Source organism: Pseudophryne corroboree, unplaced genomic scaffold, assembly GCF_028390025.1.
Source record: "Pseudophryne corroboree isolate aPseCor3 unplaced genomic scaffold, aPseCor3.hap2 scaffold_537, whole genome shotgun sequence".
NCBI lineage: Eukaryota > Metazoa > Chordata > Amphibia > Anura > Myobatrachidae > Pseudophryne > Pseudophryne corroboree.
The window spans coordinates 60,307-84,890 of record NW_026970138.1 but is presented as its reverse complement, the minus strand read 5'-3'; the positions used below and the strand labels follow the sequence as shown (position 1 = coordinate 84,890).

General features: G+C 34.6%; 3 non-coding genes across 3 annotated transcripts; all 3 read left to right on the top strand.

Annotated features, from left to right (window-relative positions):
- The first annotated feature begins 2,493 nt into the window (after nt 1-2,493).
- On the top strand, nt 2,494-2,567 carry TRNAN-AUU (transfer RNA asparagine (anticodon AUU)). The gene has a single exon. It is a non-coding gene; the product is annotated as a tRNA-Asn (tRNA).
- Nucleotides 2,568-9,511: 6,944 nt separating this feature from the next.
- Nucleotides 9,512-9,585, top strand: TRNAN-AUU (transfer RNA asparagine (anticodon AUU)). The gene has a single exon. It is a non-coding gene; the product is annotated as a tRNA-Asn (tRNA).
- A 6,932-nt stretch (nt 9,586-16,517) lies between these two features.
- On the top strand, nt 16,518-16,591 carry TRNAN-AUU (transfer RNA asparagine (anticodon AUU)). The gene has a single exon. It is a non-coding gene; the product is annotated as a tRNA-Asn (tRNA).
- Nucleotides 16,592-24,584: the final 7,993 nt, after the last annotated feature.

Here is a 24,584-nt window from a genome sequence, read left to right as displayed (position 1 = left end):
ATCCTGAAGCACTCACTCATCATGGGAAAGTACCAATGTGTTTCTTCGTTGGTTGATAGAAGAAACATCTTACAAAAACTCTCCAGATTATTGATTTTTTAAGTTTTTCTAGGAAACGTTTTAGATGAATGCTTATTAGCCTTTGTCAGTATGAACTTTTGCAAAGTGTCTCTGTGGCGCAATCAGTTAGTATGTACGGCTATTAACCAAAAGGTTGGTGGTTCAATCCCACCCAGGGACCAAATTGACCTTGTTATCAGATTTTGGTGATCTTTAAGTAGACAAGTCAAATTTCATACCCCCTGTTATGGTGTAGGGTACCTGGCCTTCTCTGATGTAATTAGATTTGATTCAGTGATTTTATAAAAACATCTAGGAAGCACAATTTAGCAGTGGGTTGCAGAGAAAAAGAAATATGCTGGCAAAAAAATCAAATTGCGTGATTAAACAGCTCTTCATTTTCTGGCTTTATTTTTATGCTAACAAATTTGTTCTCTGAAAAGTGTCCACAAAGCCAAGTCTCTGATTAACACCTTTGTAGGGATGGTTTTTCACCTATTACTAAATTAAACTTGCTTCATTGGAAAGGCAGCAAGATGCATCCTCTTTTCAATGTCTACTGAAATAATACAGGTTGACACCAGGAAACATTAACGCCACTGCATCCTTGCTGCTTTCTCATGTGGAAGTCTGTTTAATGTGAAAACAAGGTGATATCTAATTAGCACACAGGTAAGGAATTAAGAAAATCTTTATTTAAGGGTGAAGATGTTTCTCACAAAATTGTTGCCCCAATGCATCATTGAAATTCAAGCTGGAAAGATGATTTTAATATATCACTTGTACATTTTGTATTGCTCTTCTGGTGACAATGTAGTTTTTTTTGTGAATTACCATTTTAATAATAGGGTAAAGAAAATTAAGTGGATTTTTGAAAGAAAACTATACTGTCAATATACTATTAAAACAAATTAAAATGGTAAAAGTTATTGTACTTTAAGTAAAAATAAAAGAGCAAAAATATCAATTCCAGTTTTGATTACTTAAATTAACAAAAAAAATGCATATAGCAAAGGATAGTTTCAATCTGCCTACCTCTGGGTTAAGGGTCCAGCATGCTTCCATTGCAGTACTCTGCTGCACATGTAAGTGCAAGAGATCCTGAAGCACTCACTCATCATGGGAAAATACCAATGTGTTTATTCATTGGTTGATGGAAGAAACATCTTACAAAAACTCTCCAGATTATTGATTTTTTAATGTTTTTCTAGGAAACGTTCTAGATGTATGCTTATTAGCCTTTGTCAGTATGTACTGTTTGCAAAGTGTCTCGGTGGCGCAATCGGTTAGTGTGTTCAGCTATTAACCAAAAGTTTGGTGGTTCAATCCCACCCAGGGACGTAATTGACCTTGTGATCAGATTTTGGTGATCTTTAAGTAGACAAGTCAAAATTTCAAACCCCCTCTTATTGTGTAGGGTACCTGGCCTTCTCTGATGTAATCAGAGTTAGATTTGATTCAGTGATTTAAAAAAAAACAGCTAGGAAGCACAATTTAGCAGTGGGTTGCAGAGAAAAAAAATATGCTGGCAGAAAAATCCAATTGAGTGATTAAACAGTTCTTCATTTTCTGGCTTTATTTTTATGCTAACAAATTTGTTCTCTGAAAAGTGTCCACAAAGCCAAGTCTCTGATTAACACCTTTGTAAGGATGTTTTTTCACCTATTACTAAATTAAACTTGCTTCATTGGAAAGGCAGCAAGATGCATCCTCATTTCAATGTCTACTGAAATAATACAGGTTGACACCAGGAAACATTAACGCCACTGCATCCTTGCTGCTTTCTCATGTGGAAGTCTGTTTAATGTGAAAACAAGGTGATATCTAATTAGCACACAGGTAAGGAATTACGAAAATCTTTATTTAAGGGTGAAGATGTTTCTCACAAAATTGTTGCCCCAATGCATCATTGAAATTCAAGCTGGAAAGATGATTTTAATATATCACTTGTACATTTTGTATTGCTCTTCTGGTGACAATGTAGTTTTTTTGTCAATTACCATTTTAATAACAGGGTAAAGAAAATTAAGTGGATTTTTGAAAGAAAACTATACTGTCAATATACTATTAAAACAAATTAAAATGGTAAAAGTTATTGTACTTTAAGTAAAAATAAAAGAGCAAAAATATCAATCCCAGTTTTGATTACTTAAATTAACAAAAAAAATGCATATAGCAAAGGATAGTTTCAATCTGCCTACCTCTGGGTTATGGGTCCAGCATGCTTCCATTGCAGTACTCTGCTGCCCATGTAAGTGCAAGAGATCCTGAAGCACTCACTCATCATGGGAAAGTACCAATGTGTTTATTCGTTGGTTGATGGAAGAAACATCTTACAAAAACTCTCCAGATTATTGATTTTTTTATGTTTTTCTAGGAAACGTTCTAGATGTATGCTTATTAGCCTTTGTCAGTATGTACTTTTTGCAAAGTGTCTCTGTGGCGCAATCGGTTAGTGTGTTTGGCTATTAACCAAAAGGTTGGTGGTTCAATCCCACCCAGGGACGTAATTAACCTTGTGATCAGATTTTGGTGATATTTAAGTAGACAAGTCAAAATGTCAAACCTCCTCTTATGGTGTAGGGTACATGGCCTTCTCTGATGTAATCAGAGTTAGATTTGATTCAGTGATTTTACAAAAAACAGCTAGGAAGCACAATTTAGCAGTGGGTTGCAGAGAAAAAAAATATGCTGGCAGAAAAATCCAATTGAGTGATTAAACAGCTCTTTATTTTCTGGCTTTATTTTTATGCTAACAAATTTGTTCTCTGAAAAGTGTCCACAAAGCCAAGTCTCTGATTAACACCTTTGTAAGGATGGTTTTTCACCTATTACTAAATTAAACTTGCTTCATTGGAAAGGCAGCAAGATGCATCCTCATTTCAATGTCTACTGAAATAATACAGGTTGACACCAGGAAACATTAACGCCACTGCATCCTTGCTGCTTTCTCATGTGGAAGTCTGTTTAATGTGAAAACAAGGTGATATCTAATTAGCACACAGGTAAGGAATTAAGAAAATCTTTATTTAAGGGTGAAGATGTTTCTCACAAAATCGTTGCCCCAATGCATCATTGAAATTCAAGCTGGAAAGATGATTTTAATATATCACTTGTACATTTTGTATTGCTCTTCTGGTGACAATGTAGTTTGTTTTTGTCAATTACCATTTTAATAATAGGGTAAAGAAAATTAAGTGGATTTTTGAAAGAAAACAATACTGTCAATATACTATTAAAACAAATTAAAATGGTAAAAGTTATTGTACTTTAAGTAAAAATAAAAGAGCCAAAATATCAATCCCAGTTTTGGATTACTTTAATTAACAAACAAAAAAATGCATATAGCAGATTATAGTTTCAATCTGCCTACCTCTGGGTTATGGGCCCAGCATGCTTCCATTGCTGTACTCTGCTGCACATGTAAGTGCAAGAGATCCTGAAGCACTCACTCATCATGGGAAAGTACCAATGTGTTTCTTCGTTGGTTGATGGAAGAAACATCTTACAAAAACTCTCCAGATTATTGACTTTTTTAAGTTTTTCTAGGAAACGTTTTAGATGAATGCTTATTAGCATTTGTCAGTATGTACTTTTGCAAAGTGTTTCTGTGGCGCAATCAGTTAGTGTGTACGGCTATTAACCAAAAGGTTGGTGGTTCAATCCCACCCAGGGATGTAATTGACCTTGTTATCAGATTTTGGTGATCTTTAAGTAGACAAGTCAAATTTCATACCCCCTGTTATGGTGTAGGGTACCTGGCCTTCTCTGATGTAATCAGAGTTAGATTTGATTCAGTGATTTTATAAAAACATCTAGGAAGCACAATTTAGCAGTGGGTTGCAGAGAAAAAGAAATATGCTGGCAAAAAAATCAAATTGCGTGATTAAACAGCTCTTCATTTTCTGGCTTTATTTTTATGCTAACAAATTTGTTCTCTGAAAAGTGTCCACAAAGCCAAGTCTCTGATTAACACCTTTGTAAGGATGGTTTTTCACCTATTACTAAATTAAACTTGCTTCATTGGAAAGGCAGCAAGATGCATCCTCATTTCAATGTCTACTGAAATAATACAGGTTGACACCAGGAAACATTAACGCCACTGCATCCTTGCTGCTTTCTCATGTGGAAGTCTGTTTAATGTGAAAACAAGGTGATATCTAATTAGCACACAGGTAAGGAATTAAGAAAATCTTTATTTAAGGGTGAAGATGTTTCTCACAAAATCGTTGCCCCAATGCATCATTGAAATTCAAGCTGGAAAGATGATTTTAATATATCACTTGTACATTTTGTATTGCTCTTCTGGTGACAATGTAGTTTGTTTTTGTCAATTACCATTTTAATAATAGGGTAAAGAAAATGAAGTGGATTTTTGAAAGAAAACAATACTGTCAATATACTATTAAAACAAATTAAAATGGTAAAAGTTATTGTACTTTAAGTAAAAATAAAAGAGACAAAATATCAATCCCAGTTTTGGATTACTTTAATTAACAAACAAAAAAATGCATATAGCAGAGGATAGTTTCAATCTGCCTACCTCTGGGTTATGGGCCCAGCATGCTTCCATTGCTGTACTCTGCTGCACATGTAAGTGCAAGAGATCCTGAAGCACTCACTCATCATGGGAAAGTACCAATGTGTTTCTTCGTTGGTTGATAGAAGAAACATCTTACAAAAACTCTCCAGATTATTGACTTTTTTAAGTTTTTCTAGGAAACGTTTTAGATGAATGCTTATTAGCATTTGTCAGTATGTACTTTTTGCAAAGTGTCTCTGTGGCGCAATCAGTTAGTGTGTACGGCTATTAACCAAAAGGTTGGTGGTTCAATCCCACCCAGGGACGTAATTGACCTTGTTATCAGATTTTGGTGATCTTTAAGTAGACAAGTCAAATTTCATACCCCCTGTTATGGTGTAGGGTACCTGGCCTTCTCTGATGTAATCAGAGTTAGATTTGATTCAGTGATTTTATAAAAACATCTAGGAAGCACAATTTAGCAGTGGGTTGCAGAGAAAAAGAAATATGCTGGCAAAAAAATCAAATTGCGTGATTAAACAGCTCTTCATTTTCTGGCTTTATTTTTATGCTAACAAATTTGTTCTCTGAAAAGTGTCCACAAAGCCAAGTCTCTGATTAATACCTTTATAAGGAAGGTTTTTCACCTATTACTAAATTAAACTTGCTTCATTGGAAAGGCAGCAAGATGCATCCTCATTTCAATGTCTACTGAAATAATACAGGTTGACACCAGGAAACATTAACGCCACTGCATCCTTGCTGCTTTCTCATGTGGAAGTCTGTTTAATGTGAAAACAAGGTGATATCTAATTAGCACACAGGTAAGGAATTAAGAAAATCTTTATTTAAGGGTGAAGATGTTTCTCACAAAATCGTTGCCCCAATGCATCATTGAAATTCAAGCTGGAAAGATGATTTTAATATATCACTTGTACATTTTGTATTGCTCTTCTGGTGACAATGTAGTTTGTTTTTGTCAATTACCATTTTAATAATAGGGTAAAGAAAATGAAGTGGATTTTTGAAAGAAAACAATACTGTCAATATACTATTAAAACAAATTAAAATGGTAAAAGTTATTGTACTTTAAGTAAAAATAAAAGAGACAAAATATCAATCCCAGTTTTGGATTACTTTAATTAACAAACAAAAAAATGCATATAGCAGAGGATAGTTTCAATCTGCCTACCTCTGGGTTATGGGCCCAGCATGCTTCCATTGCTGTACTCTGCTGCACATGTAAGTGCAAGAGATCCTGAAGCACTCACTCATCATGGGAAAGTACCAATGTGTTTCTTCGTTGGTTGATAGAAGAAACATCTTACAAAAACTCTCCAGATTATTGACTTTTTTAAGTTTTTCTAGGAAACGTTTTAGATGAATGCTTATTAGCATTTGTCAGTATGTACTTTTTGCAAAGTGTCTCTGTGGCGCAATCAGTTAGTGTGTACGGCTATTAACCAAAAGGTTGGTGGTTCAATCCCACCCAGGGACGTAATTGACATTGTTATCAGATTTTGGTGATCTTTAAGTAGACAAGTCAAATGTCATACCCCCTGTTATGGTGTAGGGTACCTGGCCTTCTCTGATGTAATCAGAGTTAGATTTGATTCAGTGATTTTATAAAAACATCTAGGAAGCACAATTTAGCAGTGGGTTGCAGAGAAAAAGAAATATGCTGGCAAAAAAACCAAATTGCGTGATTAAACAGCTCTTCATTTTCTAGCTTTATTTTTATGCTAACAAATTTGTTCTCTGAAAAGTGTCCACAAAGCCAAGTCTCTGATTAACACCTTTGTAGGGATGGTTTTTCACCTATTACTAAATTAAACTTGCTTCATTGGAAAGGCAGCAAGATGTATCCTCATTTCAATGTCTACTGAAATAATACAGGTTGACACCAGGAAACATTAACGCCACTGCATCCTTGCTGCTTTCTCATGTGGAAGTCTGTTTAATGTGAAAACAAGGTGATATCTAATTAGCACACAGGTAAGGAATTAAGAAAATCTTTATTTAAGGGTGAAGATGTTTCTCACAAAATCGTTGCCCCAATGCATCATTGAAATTCAATCTGGAAAGATGATTTTAATATATCACTTGTACATTTTGTATTGCTCTTCTGGTGACAATGTAGTTTGTTTTTGTCAATTACCATTTTAATAATAGGGTAAAGAAAATGAAGTGGATTTTTGAAAGAAAACAATACTGTCAATATACTATTAAAACAAATTAAAATGGTAAAAGTTATTGTACTTTAAGTAAAAATAAAAGAGACAAAATATCAATCCCAGTTTTGGATTACTTTAATTAACAAACAAAAAAATGCATATAGCAGAGGATAGTTTCAATCTGCCTACCTCTGGGTTATGGGCCCAGCATGCTTCCATTGCTGTACTCTGCTGCACATGTAAGTGCAAGAGATCCTGAAGCACTCACTCATCATGGGAAAGTACCAATGTGTTTCTTCGTTGGTTGATAGAAGAAACATCTTACAAAAACTCTCCAGATTATTGACTTTTTTAAGTTTTTCTAGGAAACGTTTTAGATGAATGCTTATTAGCATTTGTCAGTATGTACTTTTTGCAAAGTGTCTCTGTGGCGCAATCAGTTAGTGTGTACGGCTATTAACCAAAAGGTTGGTGGTTCAATCCCACCCAGGGACGTAATTGACATTGTTATCAGATTTTGGTGATCTTTAAGTAGACAAGTCAAATGTCATACCCCCTGTTATGGTGTAGGGTACCTGGCCTTCTCTGATGTAATCAGAGTTAGATTTGATTCAGTGATTTTATAAAAACATCTAGGAAGCACAATTTAGCAGTGGGTTGCAGAGAAAAAGAAATATGCTGGCAAAAAAACCAAATTGCGTGATTAAACAGCTCTTCATTTTCTAGCTTTATTTTTATGCTAACAAATTTGTTCTCTGAAAAGTGTCCACAAAGCCAAGTCTCTGATTAACACCTTTGTAGGGATGGTTTTTCACCTATTACTAAATTAAACTTGCTTCATTGGAAAGGCAGCAAGATGTATCCTCATTTCAATGTCTACTGAAATAATACAGGTTGACACCAGGAAACATTAACGCCACTGCATCCTTGCTGCTTTCTCATGTGGAAGTCTGTTTAATGTGAAAAAAGGTGATATCTAATTAGCACACAGGTAAGGAATTAAGAAAATCTTTATTTAAGGGTGAAGATGTTTCTCACAAAATCGTTGCCCCAATGCATCATTGAAATTCAAGCTGGAAAGATGATTTTAATATATCACTTGTACATTTTGTATTGCTCTTCTGGTGACAATGTAGTTTGTTTTTGTCAATTACCATTTTAATAATAGGGTAAAGAAAATGAAGTGGATTTTTGAAAGAAAACAATACTGTCAATATACTATTAAAACAAATTAAAATGGTAAAAGTTATTGTACTTTAAGTAAAAATAAAAGAGACAAAATATCAATCCCAGTTTTGGATTACTTTAATTAACAAAAAAAAATGCATATAGCAGAGGATAGTTTCAATCTGCCTACCTCTGGGTTATGGGCCCAGCATGCTTCCATTGCTGTACTCTGCTGCACATGTAAGTGCAAGAGATCCTGAAGCACTCACTCATCATGGGAAAGTACCAATGTGTTTCTTCGTTGGTTGATGGAAGAAACATCTTACAAAAACTCTCCAGATTATTGACTTTTTTAAGTTTTTCTAGGAAACGTTTTAGATGAATGCTTATTAGCATTTGTCAGTATGTACTTTTGCAAAGTGTCTCTGTGGCGCAATCAGTTAGTGTGTACGGCTATTAACCAAAAGGTTGGTGGTTCAATCCCACCCAGGGACGTAATTGACCTTGTTATCAGATTTTGGTGATCTTTAAGTAGACAAGTCAAATTTCATACCCCCTGTTATGGTGTAGGGTACCTGGCCTTCTCTGATGTAATCAGAGTTAGATTTGATTCAGTGATTTTATAAAAACATCTAGGAAGCACAATTTAGCAGTGGGTTGCAGAGAAAAAGAAATATGCTGGCAAAAAAATCAAATTGCGTGATTAAACAGCTCTTCATTTTCTGGCTTTATTTTTATGCTAACAAATTTGTTCTCTGAAAAGTGTCCACAAAGCCAAGTCTCTGATTAACACCTTTGTAGGGATGGTTTTTCACCTATTACTAAATTAAACTTGCTTCATTGGAAAGGCAGCAAGATGTATCCTCATTTCAATGTCTACTGAAATAATACAGGTTGACACCAGGAAACATTAACGCCACTGCATCCTTGCTGCTTTCTCATGTGGAAGTCTGTTTAATGTGAAAACAAGGTGATATCTAATTAGCACACAGGTAAGGAATTAAGAAAATCTTTATTTAAGGGTGAAGATGTTTCTCACAAAATTGTTGACCCAATGCATCATTGAAATTCAAGCTGGAAAGATGATTTTAATATATCACTTGTACATTTTGTATTGCTCTTCTGGTGACAATGTAGTTTGTTTTTGTCAATTACCATTTTAATAATAGGGTAAAGAAAATGAAGTGGATTTTTGAAAGAAAACAATACTGTCAATATACTATTAAAACAAATTAAAATGGTAAAAGTTATTGTACTTTAAGTAAAAATAAAAGAGACACAATATCAATCCCAGTTTTGGATTACTTTAATTAACAAAAAAAATGCATATAGCAGAGGATAGTTTCAATCTGCCTACCTCTGGGTTATGGGCCCAGCATGCTTCCATTGCAGTACTCTGCTGCACATGTAAGTGCAAGAGATCCTGAAGCACTCACTCATCATGGGAAAGTACCAATGTGTTTCTTCGTTGGTTGATGGAAGAAACATCTTACAAAAACTCTCCAGATTATTGACTTTTTAAAGTTTTTCTAGGAAACGTTTTAGATGAATGCTTATTAGCCTTTGTCAGTATGGACTTTTGCAAAGTGTCTCTGTGGCGCAATCGGTTAGTGTGTTTGGCTATTAACCAAAAGGTTGGTGGTTCAATCCCACCCAGGGATGTAATTAACCTTGTGATCAGATTTTGGTGATATTTAAGGAGACAAGTCAAAATTTCAAACCTCCTCTTATGGTGTAGGGTACATGGCCTTCTCTGATGTAATCAGAGTTAGATTTGATTCAGTGATTTTATAAAAAACAGCTAGGAAGCACAATTTAGCAGTGGGTTGCAGAGAAATAAAATATGCTGGCAGAAAAATCCAATCGAGTGATTAAACAGCTCTTCATTTTCTGGCTTTATTTTTATGCTAACAAATTTGTTCTCTGAAAAGTGTCCACAAAGCCAAGTCTCTGATTAACACCTTTGTAAGGATTGTTTTTCACCTATTACTAAATTAAACTTGATTCATTGGAAAGGCAGCAAGATGCATCCTCATTTCAATGTGTACTGAAATAATACAAGTTGACACCAGGAAACATTAACGCCACTGCATCCTTGCTGCTTTCTCATGTGGAAGTCTGTTTAATGTGAAAACAAGGTGATATCTAATTAGCACACAGGTAAGGAATTAAGAAAATCTTTATTTAAGGGTGAAGATGTTTCTCACAAAATTGTTGACCCAATGCAACATTGAAATTCAAGCTGGAAAGATGATTTTAATATATCACTTGTACATTTTGTATTGCTCTTCTGGTGACAATGTAGTTTGTTTTTGTCAATTACCATTTTAATAATAGGGTAAAGAAAATGAAGTGGATTTTTGAAAGAAAACAATACTGTCAATATACTATTAAAACAAATTAAAATGGTAAACGTTATTGTACTTTAAGTAAAAATAAAAGAGACAAAATATCAATCCCAGTTTTGGATTACTTTAACAAAAAAAAATGCATATAGCAGAGGATAGTTTCAATCTGCCTACCTCTCGGTTATGAGCCCAGCATGCTTCCATTGCAGTACTCTGCTGCACATGTAAGTTCAAGAGATCCTGAAGCACTCACTCATCATGGGAAAGTACCAATGTGTTTCTTCGTTGGTTGATGGAAGAAACATCTTACAAAAACTCTCCAGATTATTGACTTTTTAAAGTTTTTCTAGGAAACGTTTTAGATGAATGCTTATTAGCCTTTGTCAGTATGGACTTTTGCAAAGTGTCTCTGTGGTGCAATCAGTTAGCGTGTACGGCTATTAACCAAAAGGTTGGTGGTTCAATCCCACCCAGGGACCTAATTGACCTTGTTATCAGATTTTGGTGATCTTTAAGTAGACAAGTCAAATTTCATACTCCCTGTTATGGTGTAGGGTACCTGGCCTTCTCTGATGTAATCAGAGTTAGATTTGATTCAGTGATTTTATAAAAACATCTAGGAAGCACAATTTAGCAGTGGGTTGCAGAGAAAAAGAAATATGCTGGCAAAAAAATCAAATTGCGTGATTAAACAGCTCTTCATTTTCTGGCTTTATTTTTATGCTAACAAATTTGTTCTCTGAAAAGTGTCCACAAAGCCAAGTCTCTGATTAACACCTTTGTAGGGATGGTTTTTCACCTATTACTAAATTAAACTTGCTTCATTGGAAAGGCAGCAAGATGTATCCTCATTTCAATGTCTACTGAAATAATACAGGTTGACACCAGGAAACATTAACGCCACTGCATCCTTGCTGCTTTCTCATGTGGAAGTCTGTTTAATGTGAAAACAAGGTGATATCTAATTAGCACACAGGTAAGGAATTAAGAAAATCTTTATTTAAGGGTGAAGATGTTTCTCACAAAATTGTTGACCCAATGCATCATTGAAATTCAAGCTGGAAAGATGATTTTAATATATCACTTGTACATTTTGTATTGCTCTTCTGGTGACAATGTAGTTTGTTTTTGTCAATTACCATTTTAATAATAGGGTAAAGAAAATGAAGTGGATTTTTGAAAGAAAACAATACTGTCAATATACTATTAAAACAAATTAAAATGGTAAAAGTTATTGTACTTTAAGTAAAAATAAAAGAGACACAATATCAATCCCAGTTTTGGATTACTTTAATTAACAAAAAAAATGCATATAGCAGAGGATAGTTTCAATCTGCCTACCTCTGGGTTATGGGCCCAGCATGCTTCCATTGCAGTACTCTGCTGCACATGTAAGTGCAAGAGATCCTGAAGCACTCACTCATCATGGGAAAGTACCAATGTGTTTCTTCGTTGGTTGATGGAAGAAACATCTTACAAAAACTCTCCAGATTATTGACTTTTTAAAGTTTTTCTAGGAAACGTTTTAGATGAATGCTTATTAGCCTTTGTCAGTATGGACTTTTGCAAAGTGTCTCTGTGGCGCAATCGGTTAGTGTGTTTGGCTATTAATCAAAAGGTTGGTGGTTCAATCCCACCCAGGGATGTAATTAACCTTGTGATCAGATTTTGGTGATATTTAAGGAGACAAGTCAAAATTTCAAACCTCCTCTTATGGTGTAGGGTACATGGCCTTCTCTGATGTAATCAGAGTTAGATTTGATTCAGTGATTTTATAAAAAACAGCTAGGAAGCACAATTTAGCAGTGGGTTGCAGAGAAAAAAAATATGCTGGCAGAAAAATCCAATCGAGTGATTAAACAGCTCTTCATTTTCTGGCTTTATTTTTATGCTAACAAATTTGTTCTCTGAAAAGTGTCCACAAAGCCAAGTCTCTGATTAACACCTTTGTAAGGATGGTTTTTCACCTATTACTAAATTAAACTTGCTTCATTGGAAAGGCAGCAAGATGCATCCTCATTTCAATGTCTACTGAAATAATACAAGTTGACACCAGGAAACATTAACGCCACTGCATCCTTGCTGCTTTCTCATGTGGAAGTCTGTTTAATGTGAAAACAAGGTGATATCTAATTAGCACACAGGTAAGGAATTAAGAAAATCTTTATTTAAGGGTGAAGATGTTTCTCACAAAATTGTTGACCCAATGCAACATTGAAATTCAAGCTGGAAAGATGATTTTAATATATCACTTGTACATTTTGTATTGCTCTTCTGGTGACAATGTAGTTTGTTTTTGTCAATTACCATTTTAATAATAGGGTAAAGAAAATGAAGTGGATTTTTGAAAGAAAACAATACTGTCAATATACTATTAAAACAAATTAAAATGGTAAACGTTATTGTACTTTAAGTAAAAATAAAAGAGACAAAATATCAATCCCAGTTTTGGATTACTTTAACAAAAAAAAAATGCATATAGCAGAGGATAGTTTCAATCTGCCTACCTCTCGGTTATGAGCCCAGCATGCTTCCATTGCAGTACTCTGCTGCACATGTAAGTTCAAGAGATCCTGAAGCACTCACTCATCATGGGAAAGTACCAATGTGTTTCTTCGTTGGTTGATGGAAGAAACATCTTACAAAAACTCTCCAGATTATTGACTTTTTAAAGTTTTTCTAGGAAACGTTTTAGATGAATGCTTATTAGCCTTTGTCAGTATGGACTTTTGCAAAGTGTCTCTGTGGCGCAATCAGTTAGTATGTACGGCTATTAACCAAAAGGTTGGTGGTTCAATCCCACCCAGGGACCTAATTTACCTTGTTATCAGATTTTGGTGATCTTTAAGTAGACAAGTCAAAATTTCAAACCCCCTGTTATGGTGTAGGGTACCTGGCCTTCTCTGATGTAATCAGAGTTAGATTTGATTCAGTGATTTTATAAAAACAGATAGGAAGCACAATTTAGCAGTGGGTTGCAGAGAAAAAAAATATGCTGGCAGAAAAATCCAATTGCGTGATTAAACAGCTCTTTATTTTCTGGCTTTATTTTTATGCTAACAAATTTGTTCTCTGAAAAGTGTCCACAAAGCCAAGTCTCTGATTAACACCTTTGTAAGGATGGTTTTTCACCTATTACTAAATTAAACTTGCTTCATTGGAAAGGCAGCAAGATGCATCCTCATTTCAATGTCTACTGAAATAATACAGGTTGACACCAGGAAACATTAACGCCACTGCATCCTTGCTGCTTTCTCATGTGGAAGTCTGTTAAATGTGAAAACAAGGTGATATCTAATTAGCACACAGGTAAGGAATTAAGAAAATCTTTATTTAAGGGTGAAGATGTTTCTCACAAAATCGTTGCCCCAATGCATCATTGAAATTCAAGCTGGAAAGATGATTTTAATATATCACTTGTACATTTTGTTTTGCTCTTCTGGTGACAATGTAGTTTGTTTTTGTCAATTACCATTTTAATAATAGGGTAAAGAAAATGAAGTGGATTTTTGAAAGAAAACAATACTGTCAATATACTATTAAAACAAATTAAAATGGTAAAAGTTATTGTACTTTAAGTAAAAATAAAAGAGCCAAAATATCAATCCCAGTTTTGGATTACTTTAATTAACAAACAAAAAAATGCATATAGCAGAGGATAGTTTCAATCTGCCTACCTCTGGGTTATGGGCCCAGCATGCTTCCATTGCTGTACTCTGCTGCACATGTAAGTGCAAGAGATCCTGAAGCACTCACTCATCATGGGAAAGTACCAATGTGTTTCTTCGTTGGTTGATAGAAGAAACATCTTACAAAAACTCTCCAGATTATTGACTTTTTTAAGTTTTTCTAGGAAACGTTTTAGATGAATGCTTATTAGCATTTGTCAGTATGTACTTTTTGCAAAGTGTCTCTGTGGCGCAATCAGTTAGTGTGTACGGCTATTGACCAAAAGGTTGGTGGTTCAATCCCACCCAGGGACGTAATTGACCTTGTTATCAGATTTTGGTGATCTTTAAGTAGACAAGTCAAATTTCATACCCCCTGTTATGGTGTAGGGTACCTGGCCTTCTCTGATGTAATCAGAGTTAGATTTGATTCAGTGATTTTATAAAAACATCTAGGAAGCACAATTTAGCAGTGGGTTGCAGAGAAAAAGAAATATGCTGGCAAAAAAACCAAATTGCGTGATTAAACAGCTCTTCATTTTCTGGCTTTATTTTAATGCTAACAAATTTGTTCTCTGAAAAGTGTCCACAAAGCCAAGTCTCTGATTAACACCTTTGTAGGGATGGTTTTTCACCTATTACTAAATTAAACTTGCTTCATTGGAAAGGCAGCAAGATGTATCCTCATTTCAATGTCTACTGAAATAATACAGGTTGACACCAGGAAACATTAACGCCACTGCATCCTTGCTGCTTTCTCATGTGGAAGTCTGTTTAATGTGAAAACAAGGTGATATCTAATTAGCACACAGGTAAGGAATTAAGAAAATCTTTATTTAAGGGTGAAGATGTTTCTCACAAAATTGATGACCCAATGCAACATTGAAATTCAAGCTGGAAAGATGATTTTAATATATCACTTGTACATTTTGTTTTGCTCTTCTGGTGACAATGTAGTTTGTTTTTGTCAATTACCATTTTAATAATAGGGTAAAGAAAATGAAGTGGATTTTTGAAAGAAAACAATACTGTCAATATACTATTAAAACAAATTAAAATGGTAAAAGTTATTGTACTTTAAGTAAAAATAAAAGAGCCAAAATATCAATCCCAGTTTTGGATTACTTTAATTAACAAACAAAAAAATGCATATAGCAGAGGATAGTTTCAATCTGCCTACCTCTGGGTTATGGGCCCAGCATGCTTCCATTGCTGTACTCTGCTGCACATGTAAGTGCAAGAGATCCTGAAGCACTCACTCATCATGGGAAAGTACCAATGTGTTTCTTCGTTGGTTGATAGAAGAAACATCTTACAAAAACTCTCCAGATTATTGATTTTTTTAAGTTTTTCTAGGAAACGTTTTAGATGAATGCTTATTAGCATTTGTCAGTATGTACTTTTGCAAAGTGTCTCTGTGGCGCAATCAGTTAGTGTGTACGACTATTAACCAAAAGGTTGGTGGTTCAATCCCACCCAGGGACGTAATTGACCTTGTTATCAGATTTTGGTGATCTTTAAGTAGACAAGTCAAATTTCATACCCCCTGTTATGGTGTAGGGTACCTGGCCTTCTCTGATGTAATCAGAGTTAGATTTGATTCAGTGATTTTATAAAAACATCTAGGAAGCACAATTTAGCAGTGGGTTGCAGAGAAAAAGAAATATGCTGGCAAAAAAATCAAATTGCGTGATTAAACAGCTCTTCATTTTCTGGCTTTATTTTTATGCTAACAAATTTGTTCTCTGAAAAGTGTCCACAAAGCCAAGTCTCTGATTAACACCTTTGTAGGGATGGTTTTTCACCTATTACTAAATTAAACTTGCTTCATTGGAAAGGCAGCAAGATGTATCCTCATTTCAATGTCTACTGAAATAATACAGGTTGACACCAGGAAACATTAACGCCACTGCATCCTTGCTGCTTTCTCATGTGGAAGTCTGTTTAATGTGAAAACAAGGTGATATCTAATTAGCACACAGGTAAGGAATTAAGAAAATCTTTATTTAAGGGTGAAGATGTTTCTCACAAAATTGTTGACCCAATGCATCATTGAAATTCAAGCTGGAAAGATGATTTTAATATATCACTTGTACATTTTGTATTGCTCTTCTGGTGACAATGTAGTTTGTTTTTGTCAATTACCATTTTAATAATAGGGTAAAGAAAATGAAGTGGATTTTTGAAAGAAAACAATACTGTCAATATACTATTAAAACAAATTAAAATGGTAAAAGTTATTGTACTTTAAGTAAAAATAAAAGAGACAAAATATCAATCCCAGTTTTGGATTACTTTAATTAACAAAAAAAATGCATATAGCAGAGGATAGTTTCAATCTGCCTACCTCTGGGTTATGGGCCCAGCATGCTTCCATTGCAGTACTCTGCTGCACATGTAAGTGCAAGAGATCCTGAAGCACTCACTCATCATGGGAAAGTACCAATGTGTTTCTTCGTTGGTTGATGGAAGAAACATCTTACAAAAACTCTCCAGATTATTGACTTTTTAAAGTTTTTCTAGGAAACGTTTTAGATGAATGCTTATTAGCCTTTGTCAGTATGGACTTTTGCAAAGTGTCTCTGTGGCGCAATCGGTTAGTGTGTTTGGCTATTAACCAAAAGGTTGGTGGTTCAATCCCACCCAGGGACGTAATTAACCTTGTGATCAGATTTTGGTGATATTTAAGTAGACAAGTCAAAATTTCAAACCTCCTCTTATGGTGTAGGGTACATGGCCTTCTCTGATGTAATCAGAGTTAGATTTGATTCAGTGATTTTATAAAAAACAGCTAGGAAGCACAATTTAGCAGTGGGTTGCAGAGAAAAAAAATATGCTGGCAGAAAAATCCAATCGAGTGATTAAACAGCTCTTCATTTTCTGGCTTTATTTTTATGCTAACAAATTTGTTCTCTGAAAAGTGTCCACAAAGCCAAGTCTCTGATTAACACCTTTGTAAGGATGGTTTTTCACCTATTACTAAATTAAACTTGCTTCATTGGAAAGGCAGCAAGATGCATCCTCATTTCAATGTCTACTGAAATAATACAGGTTGACACCAGGAAACATTAACGCCACTGCATCCTTGCAGCTTTCTCATGTGGAAGTCTGTTTAATGTGAAAACAAGGTGATATCTAATTAGCACACAGGTAAGGAATTAAGAAAATCTTTATTTAAGGGTGAAGATGTTTCTCACAAAATCGTTGCCCCAATGCATCATTGAAATTCAAGCTGGAAAGATGATTTTAATATATCACTTGTACATTTTGTATTGCTCTTCTGGTGACAATGTAGTTTGTTTTTGTCAATTACCATTTTAATAATAGGGTAAAGAAAATGAAGTGGATTTTTGAAAGAAAACAATACTGTCAATATACTATTAAAACAAATTAAAATGGTAAAAGTTATTGTACTTTAAGTAAAAATAAAAGAGCCAAAATATCAATCCCAGTTTTGGATTACTTTAATTAACAAAAAAAAAATGCATATAGCAGAGGATAGTTTTAATCTGCCTACCTCTGGGTTATGGGCCCAGCATGCTTCCATTGCTGTACTCTGCTGCACATGTAAGTGCAAGAGATCCTGAAGCACTCACTCATCATGGGAAAGTACCAATGTGTTCCTTCGTTGGTTGATAGAAGAAACATCTTACAAAAACTCTCCAGATTATTGACTTTTTTAAGTTTTTCTAGGAAACGTTTTAGATGAATGCTTATTAGCATTTGTCAGTATGTACTTTTTGCAAAGTGTCTCTGTGGCGCAATCAGTTAGTATGTACGGCTATTAACCAAAAGGTTGGTGGTTCAATCCCACCCAGGGACCTAATTGACCTTGTTATCAGATTTTGGTGATCTTTAAGTAGACAAGTCAAAATTTCAAACCCCCTGTTATGGTGTAGGGTACCTGGCCTTCTCTGATGTAATCAGAGTTAGATTTGATTCAGTGATTTTATAAAAACAGCTAGGAAGCACAATTTAGCAGTGGGTTGCAGAGAAAAAAAATATGCTGGCAGAAAAATCCAATTGAGTGATTAAACAGCTCTTTATTTTCTGGCTTTATTTTTATGCTAACAAATTTGTTCTCTGAAAAGTGTCCACAAAGCCAAGTCTCTGATTAACACCTTTGTAAGGATGGTTTTTCACCTATTACTAAATTAAACTTGCTTCATTGGAAAGGCAGCAAGATGCATCCTCATTTCAATGTCTACTGAAATAATACAAGTTGACACCAGGAAACATTAACGCCACTGCATCCTTGCTGCTTTCTCATGTGGAAGTCTGTTTAATGTGAAAACAAGGTGATATATAATTAGCACACAGGTAAGGAATTAAGAAAATCTTTATTTAAGGGTGAAGATGTTTCTCACAAAATTGTTGACCCAATGCATCATTGAAATTCAAGCTGGAAAGATGATTTTAATATATCACTTGTACATTTTGTATTGCTCTTCTGGTGACAATGTAGTTTGTTTTTGTCAATTACCATTTTAATAATAGGGTAAAGAAAATGAAGTGGATTTTTGAAAGAAAACAATACTGTCAATATACTATTAAAACAAATTAAAATGGTAAAAGTTATTGTACTTTAAGTAAAAATAAAAGAGACAAAATATCAATCCCAGTTTTGGATTACTTTAATTAACAAAAAAAAAATGCATATAGCAGAGGATAGTTTCAATCTGCCTACCTCTGGGTTATGGGCCCAGCATGCTTCCATTGCAGTACTCTGCTGCACATGTAAGTTCAAGAGATCCTGAAGCACTCACTCATCATGGGAAAGTACCAATGTGTTTCTTCGTTGGTTGATGGAAGAAACATCTTACAAAAACTCTCCAGATTATTGACTTTTTAAAGTTTTTCTAGGAAACGTTTTAGATGAATGCTTATTAGCCTTTGTCAGTATGGACTTTTGCAAAGTGTCTCTGTGGCGCAATCAGTTAGTATGTACGGCTATTAACCAAAAGGTTGGTGGTTCAATCCCACCGAGGGACCTAATTGACCTTGTTATCAGATTTTGGTGATCTTTAAGTAGACAAGTCAAAATTTCAAACCCCCTGTTATGGTGTAGGGTACCTGGCCTTCTCTGATGTAATCAGAGTTAGATTTGATTCAGTGATTTTATAAAAACAGCTAGGAAGCACAATTTAGCAGTGGGTTGCAGAAAAAAAAAATATGCTGCCAGAAAAATCCAATAGAGTGATTAAACAGCTCTTTATTTTCTGGCTTTATTTTTATGCTAACAAATTTGTTCTCTGAAAAGTGTCCACAAAGCCAAGTCTCTGATTAACACCTTTGTAAGGATGGTTTTTCACCTATTACTAAATTAAACTTGCTTCATTGGAAAGGCAGCAAGATGCATCCTCATTTCAATGTCTACTGAAATAATACAGGTTGACACCAGGAAACATTAACGCCACTGCATCCTTGCTGCTTTCTCATGTGGAAGTCTGTTTAATGTGAAAACAAGGTGATATCTAATTAGCACACAGGTAAGGAATTAAGAAAATCTTTATTTAAGGGTGAAGATGTTTCTCACAAAATCGTTGCCCCAATGCATCATTGAAATTCAAGCTGGAAAGATGATTTTAATATATCACTTGTACATTTTGTATTACTCTTCTGGTGACAATGTAGTTTGTTTTTGTCAATTACCATTTTAATAATAGGGTAAAGAAAATTAAGTGGATTTTTGAAAGAAAACAATACTGTCAATATACTATTAAAACAAATTAAAATGGTAAAAGTTATTGTACTTTAAGTAAAAATAAAAGAGCCAAAATATCAATCCCAGTTTTGGATTACTTTAATTAACAAACAAAAAAATGCATATAGCAGAGGATAGTTTCAATCTGCCTACCTCTGGGTTATGGGCCCAGCATGCTTCCATTGCTGTACTCTGCTGCACATGTAAGTGCAAGAGATCCTGAAGCACTCACTCATCATGGGAAAGTACCAATGTGTTTCTTCGTTGGTTGATAGAAGAAACATCTTACAAAAACTCTCCAGATTATTGATTTTTTTAAGTTTTTCTAGGAAACGTTTTAGATGAATGCTTATTAGCATTTGTCAGTATGTACTTTTGCAAAGTGTCTCTGTGGCGCAATCAGTTAGTGTGTACGGCTATTAACCAAAAGGTTGGTGGTTCAATCCCACCCAGGGATGTAATTGACCTTGTTATCAGATTTTGGTGATCTTTAAGTAGACAAGTCAAATTTCATACCCCCTGTTATGGTGTAGGGTACATGGCCTTCTTTGATGTAATCAGAGTTAGATTTGATTCAGTGATTTTATAAAAAAACAGCTAGGAAGCACAATTTAGCAGTGGGTTGCAGAGAAAAAGAAATATGCTGGCAAAAAAATCCAATTGAGTGATTAAACAGCTCTTCATTTTCTGGCTTTATTTTTATGCTAACAAATTTGTTCTCTGAAAAGTGTCCACAAAGCCAAGTCTCTGATTAACACCTTTGTAAGGATGGTTTTTCACCTATTACTAAATTAAACTTGCTTCATTGGAAAGGCAGCAAGATGCATCCTCATTTCAATGTGTACTGAAATAATACAAGTTGACACCAGGAAACATTAACGCCACTGCATCCTTGCTGCTTTCTCATGTGGTCATGTGGAAGTCTGTTTAATGTGAAAACAAGGTGATATCTAATTAGCACACAGGTAAGGAATTAAGAAAATCTTTATTTAAGGGTGAAGATGTTTCTCACAAAATTGTTGACCCAATGCAACATTGAAATTCAAGCTGGAAAGATGATTTTAATATATCACTTGTACATTTTGTATTGCTCTTCTGGTGACAATGTAGTTTGTTTTTGTCAATTACCATTTTAATAATAGGGTAAAGAAAATGAAGTGGATTTTTGAAAGAAAACAATACTGTCAATATACTATTAAAACAAATTAAAATGGTAAAAGTTATTGTACTTTAAGTAAAAATAAAAGAGACAAAATATCAATCCCAGTTTTGGATTACTTTAATTAACAAAAAAAAAATGCATATAGCAGAGGATAGTTTCAATCTGCCTACCTCTCGGTTATGAGCCCAGCATGCTTCCATTGCAGTACTCTGCTGCACATGTAAGTTCAAGAGATCCTGAAGCACTCACTCATCATGGGAAAGTACCAATGTGTTTCTTCGTTGGTTGATGGAAGAAACATCTTACAAAAACTCTCCAGATTATTGACTTTTTAAAGTTTTTCTAGGAAACGTTTTAGATGAATGCTTATTAGCCTTTGTCAGTATGGACTTTTGCAAAGTGTCTCTGTGGTGCAATCAGTTAGTATGTACGGCTATTAACCAAAAGGTTGGTGGTTCAATCCCACCCAGGGACCTAATAGACCTTGTTATCAGATTTTGGTGATCTTTAAGTAGACAAGTCAAATTTCATACCCCCTGTTATGGTGTAGGGTACCTGGCCTTCTCTGATGTAATCAGAGTTAGATTTGATTCAGTGATTTTATAAAAACATCTAGGAAGCACAATTTAGCATTGGGTTGCAGAGAAAAAGAAATATGCTGGCAAAAAAATCAAATTGCGTGATTAAACAGCTCTTCATTTTCTGGCTTTATTTTTATGCTAACAAATTTGTTCTCTGAAAAGTGTCCACAAAGCCAAGTCTCTGATTAACACCTTTGTAGGGATGGTTTTTCACCTATTACTAAATTAAACTTGCTTCATTGGAAAGGCAGCAAGATGTATCCTCATTTCAATGTCTACTGAAATAATACAGGTTGACACCAGGAAACATTAACGCCACTGCATCCTTGCTGCTTTCTCATGTGGAAGTCTGTTTAATGTGAAAACAAGGTGATATCTAATTAGCACACAGGTAAGGAATTAAGAAAATCTTTATTTAAGGGTGAAGATGTTTCTCACAAAATTGTTGACCCAATGCATCATTGAAATTCAAGCTGGAAAGATGATTTTAATATATCACTTGTACATTTTGTATTGCTCTTCTGGTGACAATGTAGTTTGTTTTTGTCAATTATCATTTTAATAATAGGGTAAAGAAAATGAAGTGGATTTTTGAAAGAAAACAATACTGTCAATATACTATTAAAACAAATTAAAATGGTAAAAGTTATTGTACTTTAAGTAAAAATAAAAGAGCCAAAATATCAATCCCAGTTTTGGATTACTTTAATTAACAAAAAAAAAATGCATATAGCAGAGGATAGTTTTAATCTGCCTACCTCTTGGTTATGGGCCCAGCATGCTTCCATTGCTGTACTCTGCTGCACATGTAAGTGCAAGAGATCCTGAAGCACTCACTCATCATGGGAAAGTACCAATGTGTTCCTTCGTTGGTTGATAGAAGAAACATCTTACAAAAACTCTCCAGATTATTGACTTTTTTAAGTTTTTCTAGGAAACGTTTTAGATGAATGCTTATTAGCATTTGTCAGTATGTACTTTTTGCAAAGTGTCTCTGTGGCGCAATCAGTTAGTATGTACGGCTATTAACCAAAAGGTTGGTGGTTCAATCCCACCCAGGGACCTAATTGACCTTGTTATCAGATTTTGGTGATCTTTAAGTAGACAAGTCAAAATTTCAAACCCCCTGTTATGGTGTAGGGTACCTGGCCTTCTCTGATGTAATCAGAGTTAGATTTGATTCAGTGATTTTATAAAAACAGCTAGGAAGCACAATTTAGCAGTGGGTTGCAGAGAAAAAAAATATGCTGGCAGAAAAATCCAATTGAGTGATTAAACAGCTCTTTATTTTCTGGCTTTATTTTTATGCTAACAAATTTGTTCTCTGAAAAGTGTCCACAAAGCCAAGTCTCTGATTAACACCTTTGTAAGGATGGTTTTTCACCTATTACTAAATTAAACTTGCTTCATTGGAAAGGCAGCAAGATGCATCCTCATTTCAATGTCTACTGAAATAATACAAGTTGACACCAGGAAACATTAACGCCACTGCATCCTTGCTGCTTTCTCATGTGGAAGTCTGTTTAATGTGAAAACAAGGTGATATATAATTAGCACACAGGTAAGGAATTAAGAAAATCTTTATTTAAGGGTGAAGATGTTTCTCACAAAATTGTTGACCCAATGCATCATTGAAATTCAAGCTGGAAAGATGATTTTAATATATCACTTGTACATTTTGTATTGCTCTTCTGGTGACAATGTAGTTTGTTTTTGTCAATTACCATTTTAATAATAGGGTAAAGAAAATGAAGTGGATTTTTGAAAGAAAACAATACTGTCAATATACTATTAAAACAAATTAAAATGGTAAAAGTTATTGTACTTTAAGTAAAAATAAAAGAGACAAAATATCAATCCCAGTTTTGGATTACTTTAATTAACAAAAAAAAAATGCATATAGCAGAGGATAGTTTCAATCTGCCTACCTCTGGGTTATGGGCCCAGCATGCTTCCATTGCAGTACTCTGCTGCACATGTAAGTTCAAGAGATCCTGAAGCACTCACTCATCATGGGAAAGTACCAATGTGTTTCTTCGTTGGTTGATGGAAGAAACATCTTACAAAAACTCTCCAGATTATTGACTTTTTAAAGTTTTTCTAGGAAACGTTTTAGATGAATGCTTATTAGCCTTTGTCAGTATGGACTTTTGCAAAGTGTCTCTGTGGCGCAATCAGTTAGTATGTACGGCTATTAACCAAAAGGTTGGTGGTTCAATCCCACCGAGGGACCTAATTGACCTTGTTATCAGATTTTGGTGATCTTTAAGTAGACAAGTCAAAATTTCAAACCCCCTGTTATGGTGTAGGGTACCTGGCCTTCTCTGATGTAATCAGAGTTAGATTTGATTCAGTGATTTTATAAAAACAGCTAGGAAGCACAATTTAGCAGTGGGTTGCAGAAAAAAAAAATATGCTGCCAGAAAAATCCAATAGAGTGATTAAACAGCTCTTTATTTTCTGGCTTTATTTTTATGCTAACAAATTTGTTCTCTGAAAAGTGTCCACAAAGCCAAGTCTCTGATTAACACCTTTGTAAGGATGGTTTTTCACCTATTACTAAATTAAACTTGCTTCATTGGAAAGGCAGCAAGATGCATCCTCATTTCAATGTCTACTGAAATAATACAGGTTGACACCAGGAAACATTAACGCCACTGCATCCTTGCTGCTTTCTCATGTGGAAGTCTGTTTAATGTGAAAACAAGGTGATATCTAATTAGCACACAGGTAAGGAATTAAGAAAATCTTTATTTAAGGGTGAAGATGTTTCTCACAAAATCGTTGCCCCAATGCATCATTGAAATTCAAGCTGGAAAGATGATTTTAATATATCACTTGTACATTTTGTATTGCTCTTCTGGTGACAATGTAGTTTGTTTTTGTCAATTACCATTTTAATAATAGGGTAAAGAAAATTAAGTGGATTTTTGAAAGAAAACAATACTGTCAATATACTATTAAAACAAATTAAAATGGTAAAAGTTATTGTACTTTAAGTAAAAATAAAAGAGCCAAAATATCAATCCCAGTTTTGGATTACTTTAATTAACAAACAAAAAAATGCATATAGCAGAGGATAGTTTCAATCTGCCTACCTCTGGGTTATGGGCCCAGCATGCTTCCATTGCTGTACTCTGCTGCACATGTAAGTGCAAGAGATCCTGAAGCACTCACTCATCATGGGAAAGTACCAAT